Genomic DNA, 7,621 nt, shown 5'->3' with positions numbered 1-7,621 from the left:
TGATTTGAACAGAGACACTGCTGTTCCTGAAGGCAGCCAAAGCACAGTCTGAAGGGTAAAGTTACTGAGTTACAGCCCAGAAATGGAGGCCACAAGGGAGGCTAGACTCCACTGAGAAAATGCATCAGCAATGTGGGTACAGAGGAATGCTTAAGAAAAGATTTTATGACCAGGACCAATAGATGTGTATGTGTTTTATGGATAAGAATATATGTATTCATGCTCTGAAAGTGCTTCTAAACTTCTGGCTAAAAGGTGCTCTTAAGATTGTCTCTTGGGGCTCTCCCTGGAATAATATGCCATTTTACATGCAGGAAATGGTGAGTCAGTTTCCTCAGGCTCCCACACACCACTGGGAAGTTGTACCTTCATTGTTTAAGACCCTGAAAGTTCTGCTTTATAGTAGTTCTGCAGCAGAGGAACCTAAAACCAGTTAGCTCACATCCTCCACGTCTAAAATACATAGACTTTTATCGATTACAAAATATGTTCATATAGTTTCTCTTTGAGGGTAAGGAGTTCGAACAGATAAACCGACAAAAGGATAGGAGAAGAACATTAAAAGTGGGAGAGGTCTGGTTTTATGGAAAGGACTGAAGACAAGAGGCATCGTGGCTGTTGGAAGGTCAACTGTCAGCAGCAAACAGTTGAAAACAAAATTGATGAGTTATAGTTTCATCTGAAGTATCTTGGGTTCCAGGTGAAATCCCATCCAAGTAAAAAGTCTGGCTTAACTTGGGGAAGCATTTTTTGGAAGGAATTACAAAACATCTCTTACCATAGGCGAATATAAACATATTCTTTCTCCTGCCTTGATTTTATGAGAGGCTATTAGGTATTTAATTAACAAACTGTCTCGGTAAGTATATGACTTTATTAACGCAACTTTGAATATTTTGGTATAGCCTGATCTGATGGTTTTCTTTATCCTGTTACAGTATTTCAGAGAAGTATATGCTTTACGGTAAAAGACAACAAATAAAAATTAAACTGAATGACCATATAGCTATGAATTTCTATTGCCAACCAGAACTTTATTATTAAAGGACGAGAGCTCTAGTTCAAAAAAAGAGCGTCTAGCTTGATGTACACTTTCAGCCTGTATTATGCACATTTGTGTCTATCATTTACATCTTCTACCGAGTTCTTTTATGAAACTGGGACTCTTGTCTCCATCTTCATTCTTCCACTACTCTTCAAAATGCCCCAGTATTCTTCAAACTTCGAGTTTGTTATTGTTACTGTTAAAAATGACACTAATATCAGAACAACTTGTAATTGAAATATGTCATAGAATCTTCATGATAACACTGAAAATGAGGCATGGTGGGGTTTATTCTCTCCATTATATAGGTGGAAGCCTTGAGGCTTAGCAATATTAAGAGACACAGGAAGTAGCATAGCAGGCTTCCTTGTGATGTTCTTGTGGTGTGACATAATGGCCATTCAATTTCTTTGGATGTCCTGAGTATTTCTTTCCAGAGTCTCCCACCCCCCACCCCTACCCCCATCTGGTCTACTAAGTTACATTACTCTTCTTGGCCCAGCTTCAACTTGCAGTAGAATACTTACCCTACCTCTCTTCCTCTAATTTTTTTTTTTTAATAATCCACACCACCCTGGTCTTATATATTGAAATCAAATAATGAACCTTTTAAATCAAAATGGGGAGCATTATCATCCATGTCATGTACTATGTTTCAGCTTACTTGTCTACCTAATTTTGTTACCTTGACACTGTTGTCTTTCATGTTGATTGTCTCTTCCAGTCCATGTCATTCTTGAACTTGAGACTATGAGTTAGCAGGGCTCTAAAGGAAAGAGAAGCAGGATTTTTCCAGCAGAGAGTGAGGTAGTGCATTTCCCAGTCTGTGAGCTATAGAAGAACGCCGTACCAAAGTTAGGTGCCTGGAGACACAAGGCCTCCTAAAAAAATACAGACAAAATGAGTACCTCCCAATTTTGCCAAGGTTCAGCTTTGCCAAACTCTGAGAACCCTTACCTACTTTCATTCTGGGGAGATCTAAGCTGCATTTCTGAAGAACGGCAGAGCCCTTTAACTTCATCCCCAGTGCTACACATTTACCCTATGAATGAGAAAATAGCCACACCAACTATGCTTCTACTTTCAAAAATAGGATGTACCTATTTATGGGCTCTATCAGATATGACTCAAGAGTCCCTTTATTCATGCGCAGGGCATGGCGCATTCCCAGGAGCTGGCAATACAGTGAGGAAAAGAGACCTTTTTCTACCTGACCTAAAACAAGAACAGTAGAAGTTCTAAGAGGCATTGTCCAGTCCATGTTGTTTGAGGAAACTGAGCTTTCCTCTGACTACTCTTATTTACCTCTTATTAAGGTGCCTTGGCATTAGATTTTCCAAGTTGTCTTTTCATGGAAAAGACTGCTATGAGCCTAAGATGTAATTTCATTATCTTGCTTTAAATTCTATTTATACTAAAGTAAACGATGAACTTGCTATTTTTGAAGTTTGGAAAGTTTGGAGGTGAGAGGTAATTAACCAATTCCTGCAACTCTTATCTACCCTGAAATAGGGCAGATTTACCCATCCTGAAAGCAATTTCAGTTGTCAAAACATTGGCCTTCTTCATTTTTGGATCTGAACAACCTTTACAATTTGGCAAGCAGTCCCTACCTGCCTGGCAGGAACTTATATTTAGTCCTGTGTGAAACTTTATTTTCCAGTTCCAGACATACCCAACCCATGCTGTGAAGTTCCAATACTTACACACTTCCAAATAAAGGGAGTTTCTGGAATTCTCCTGTGGCCAAAAGATGCTCCGACAGAGGTTCTCACTGAATCCAGAATAGTCTGACCCAGCTAGGCTTCAACTGCTCACAAACAGTCTATTGTTGTTTGGCCAAATTAAACAGTTTTATTCTTCATCATTCTTTGGCTTATCCATCAGTCTAACCGATGTCCAAAATGAGACTCTGGACATTTAAAATCACATGATCAAATTAAAAAAAAAAAAAAAAGAACTGAAGAATTTTGAAGTGAGACTCCATCCGTTTGCTCAGTTGTGTTAATGCAACATGCAAGTATATTTGGAAATCTGATGTGACCCTGACATTCAGCCCAAACGCCTGATTTGTGTAGGAATCCAGGATTTGTTCCCATACAAATTTTGTTTGTTTCCTTTCCCGTAGGTGTGCTCTGTTCCTAAACATTCTTGAGTAGTCTAGATGTCACAATATTGATGCAGTCCCAGCTTCTTCTCCTCTTCCAATCTTCCTTTCTTCATACCTGTGTAATCTTGGAAAAAGTAATCAACATTTCTGACCTTCAGATCTCTTGTTGGTTAAACAAAGATAATAAATTTTCTCCTACATCTGTCTCCAAAGTGCTGTTGTGAAGAACGAATGATTTCCAAAGGATGCATTTAAATGCCAACGTTGGGTAGACTAGGTACTGGATGGTTGAATAGGTAATTGGGTGAATGGATGAGATAAATACATAAAGGGAAACATTTTGTACACTATAAAGTCAGCCACTGCAGTAGTGCTTATTCTAATAAAGCTGAACTATGGGACTTGTCAAAAGCCTTTATGTTCACAGTGATTTTGCATGAAGGGAATTCTAGGTGGAGCATTTTGTGGGACTGGACTTCTTAGAAAACACGTTAGCTAGTGATGCCGGCCAGGCCCCGGCGGCGCAGACTCGAGAGATGCCGCGGGCGCAACCGACCACGCAAAGAGGCGCGGCCGAGAGGAGTTACCCGACGCCTGAGGCCAGGGCCGGCGGCTGAGAGGAGCTACCCCACGTCCAGTATGCAGTGGCAGCGTGGGCGCAGGAGGGCCGAGAGGAGCTACTCCACGTTCAAGGTCAGGAGGGACGGCCTTGAGGAGATACCCCTCATCCAAGGTAAGGTGCAGCGGCTGTGCTTTCTTGGAGCAGCTGTGAAGAGATATCCAACGCCCAAGGTAAGAGAAACCCAAATAAGACGGTAGGTATTGCGAGGGGGCATCAGAGGGCAGACACACTGAAATCATAATCACAGGAAACTAGTCGATCTGATCACATGGACCACAGCCGAATGTGGTCCACTGGAGAAGGAAATGGCAAACCACTTCAGTATACTTCCCTTGAGAACCCCATGAACAGTATCAAAGGGCAAAATGATAGGATACTGAATGAGGAATTCCCCAGGTCGGTAGGTGCCCAGTATGCTACTGGAGATCAGTGGAGAACTAACTCTGGAAGGAATGAAGGGATGGAGCAAAAGCAAAACCAATACCCAGTTGTGGATATGACTGGTGATAGAAGCAAGGTCCGGTGCTATAAAGAGCAATATTGCATAGGAACCTGGAATGTTAGGTCCATGAATCAAGGCACATTGGAAGTGGTCAAACAGGAGATGGCAAGAGTGAACGTCAACATTCTAGGAATCAGTGAACTAAAATGGACTGGAATGGGTGAATTTAACTCAGATGACCACTATATCTACTACTGTGGGCAGGAATCCCTTAGAAGAAATGGAGTAGCCATCATGGTCAACAAAAGAGTCCGAAATGCAGTACTTGGATGCAATCTTAAAAACGACAGAATGATTTCTGTTCGTTTCCAAGGCAAACCATTCAATATTACAGTAATCCAGGCCTATGCCCCAACCAGGAATGCTGAAGAAGCTGAAGTTGAACGGTTCTATGAAGACCTACAAGACCTTTTAGAACTAACACCCAAAAAACATGTCCTTTTCATTATAGGGGACTGGAATGCAAAAGTAGGAAGTCAAGAAACACCTGCAGTAACAGGCAAATTTGGCCTTGGAGCACGGAATGAAGCAGGGCAAAGGCTAATAGAGTTTTGCCAAGAGAATGCACTGGTCATAGCAAACACCCTCTTCCAACAACACAAGAGAAGACTCTACACATGGACATCACCAGATGGTCAACACCGAAATCAGATTGATTATATTCTTTGCAACCAAAGATGGAGAAGCTGTATACAGTTAGCAAAAACAAGACCAGGAGCTGACTGTGGCTCAGATCATGAACTCCTTATTGCCAAATTCAGACTGAAATTGAAGAAAGTAGGGAAAACCACTAGACCATTCAGATATGACCTAAATCAAATCCCTTATGATTATACAGTGGAAGTGAGAAATAGATTTAAGGGACTAGATCTGATAGATAGAGTGCCTGATGAACTCTGGACGGAGGTTCGTGACATTGTACAGGAGACAGGGACCAAGACCATCCCCATGGAAAAGATATGCAAAAAAGTGAAATGGCTGTCTGAGGAGGCCTTACAAATAACTGTGAAAAGAAGAGAAGCAAAAAGCAAAGGAGAAAAGGAAAGATATAAGCATCTGAATGCAGAGTTCCAAAGAATAGCAAGGAGAGATAAGAAAGCCTTCATCAGTGATCAATGCAAAGAAATAGAGGAAAACAACAGAATAGGAAAAACAAGAGATCTCTTCAAGACAATTAGAGATTCCAAGGGAACATTTCATGCAAAGATGGGCTCGATAAAGGACAGAAATGGTATGGACCTAACAGAAGCAGAAGATATTAAGAATAGGTGGCAGGAATACACAGAAGAACTGTACAAAAAAGATCTTCACGACCAAGATAGTCACGATAATGTGATCACTGACCTAGAGCCAGACATCTTGGAATGTGAAGTCAAGTGGGCCTTAGCTTAAAGCATCATTATGAACAAAGCTAGTGGAGGTGATGGAATTCCAGTTGAGCTATTTCAAATCTTGAAAGATGATGCTGTGAAAGTGCTGCACTCAATATGCCAGCAAATTTGGAAAACTCAGCAGTGGCCACAGGACTGGAAAAGGTCAGTCTTTATTCCAATCCCAAAGAAAGGCAATGCCAAAGAATGCTCAAACTACCGCACAATTGCACTCATCTCACACGCTAGTAAAGTCATGCTCAAAATTCTCCAAGCCAGGCTTCAGCAGTATGTAAACCGTGAACTCCCAGATGTTCAAGCAGGTTTTAGAAAAGGCAGAGGCACCAGAGATCAAATTGCCAACATCCGCTGGATCATGGAGAAAGCAAGAGAGTTCCAGAAAAACATCTATCTGCTTCATTGACTATGCCAAAGCCTTTGACTGTGTGGATCACAATAAACTGTGGAAAATTCTGAAAGAGATGGGAATCCCAGACCACCTGACCTGCCTCTTGAGAAACCTGTATGCAGGTCAGGAAGCAACAGTCAGAACTGGACATGGAACAATGGACTGGTTCCAAATAGGAAAAGGAGTACGTCAAGGCTGTATATTGTCACCCTGCTTATTTAACTTATATGCAGAGTACATCATGAGGAACGCTGGGCTGGAAGAAGCACAAGCTGGAATCAAGATTGCCAGGAAAAATCTTAATAATCTCAGATATGCAGATGACAGTGAAGTGAAAGTGAAGAGGAACTAAAAAGCCTCTTGAAGAAAGTGAAAGAGGAGAGTGAAAAGGTTGGCTTGAAGCTCAACATTCAGAAAACTAAGATCGTGGCATCTGGTCCCATCACTTCATGGGAAATAGATGGAAAAACAGTGGAAACAGTGTCAGACTTTATTTTTGGGGGCTCCAAAATCACTGCAGATGCTGATTGTAGCCATGAAATTAAAAGACACTTACTCCTTGGAAGGAAAGTTATGACCAACCTTGATAGTATATTAAAAAGCAGAGACATTACTTTGCCAAGAAATGTCCATCTAGTCAAGGCTATGGTTTTTCCCGTGGTCATGTATGGATGTGAGTGTTGGACTGTGAAGAAAGTTGATCGCTGAAGAATCGATGCTTTTGAACTGTGGTGTTGGAGAAGACTCTTGAGAGTCCCTTGGACTGCAAGGAGATCCAACTAGTCCATTCTGAAGGAGATCAATCCTGGGTGCTCATTGGAAGGACTGATGCTAAAGCTGAAACTGCAATACTTTGGCCATCTCATGCGATGAGTTGACTCACTGGAAAAGACTGTGATGCTAGGAAAGGTTGGGGGCAGGAGGAGAAGGGGACGACAGAGAATGAGATGGCTGGATGGCATCACCGACTCTGTGGACATGAGTTTGAGTGTATTCTGGGAGTTGGTGATGGACAGGGAGCCCTGGCGTGCTGTGATTCATGGGGTCACGGAGAGTCAGACACGACTGAGCGACTGAACTGAACTGAACTGAACTTAACCATGATTAGGCCAGTCAATGATTGTGTAACAAACTGTTGAGTGGGATTTGTCTGTTGCTCCAAAATCATTACTAGAACTCAGAGCTCTAAGGAATCATTGAGTATCCAAAAGGTCTAGAGCTATGTCAGATCATCTGGATGCAACGTTTTAAAATAGAAGTGGGCAATTTTTCCCTGTCAAATTCAGATAATAAGTATTTGGGATTTTGTGCGCTGTACAGTCCCTAATGCACTTACTCAGCTCTTCAAAAGCTGCTGTAAACTATACATCAATTAAATAGTGAATCTTTATTTACAAAAGCAAGTGTCATATTGAATTTGACCTAAGGGCTATGGTTCTCTAACTCCTGTACTAGAGAATCTTGGTGCTAGAATGTTTAAGAGAAATCTCATTGGAATTTTATCATTATTATACAAAAATTATTTTTGTTATGGAAAAACATTGCAATATATAAAAACAGGAA

This window comes from Moschus berezovskii, chromosome 16 (assembly GCF_049115385.1).
Source record: "Moschus berezovskii isolate FMDL1 chromosome 16, NW_MosBer_1.0, whole genome shotgun sequence".
Classification (NCBI taxonomy): Eukaryota; Metazoa; Chordata; class Mammalia; order Artiodactyla; family Moschidae; genus Moschus; species Moschus berezovskii.
Note: the sequence above shows the minus strand (reverse complement) of the source record.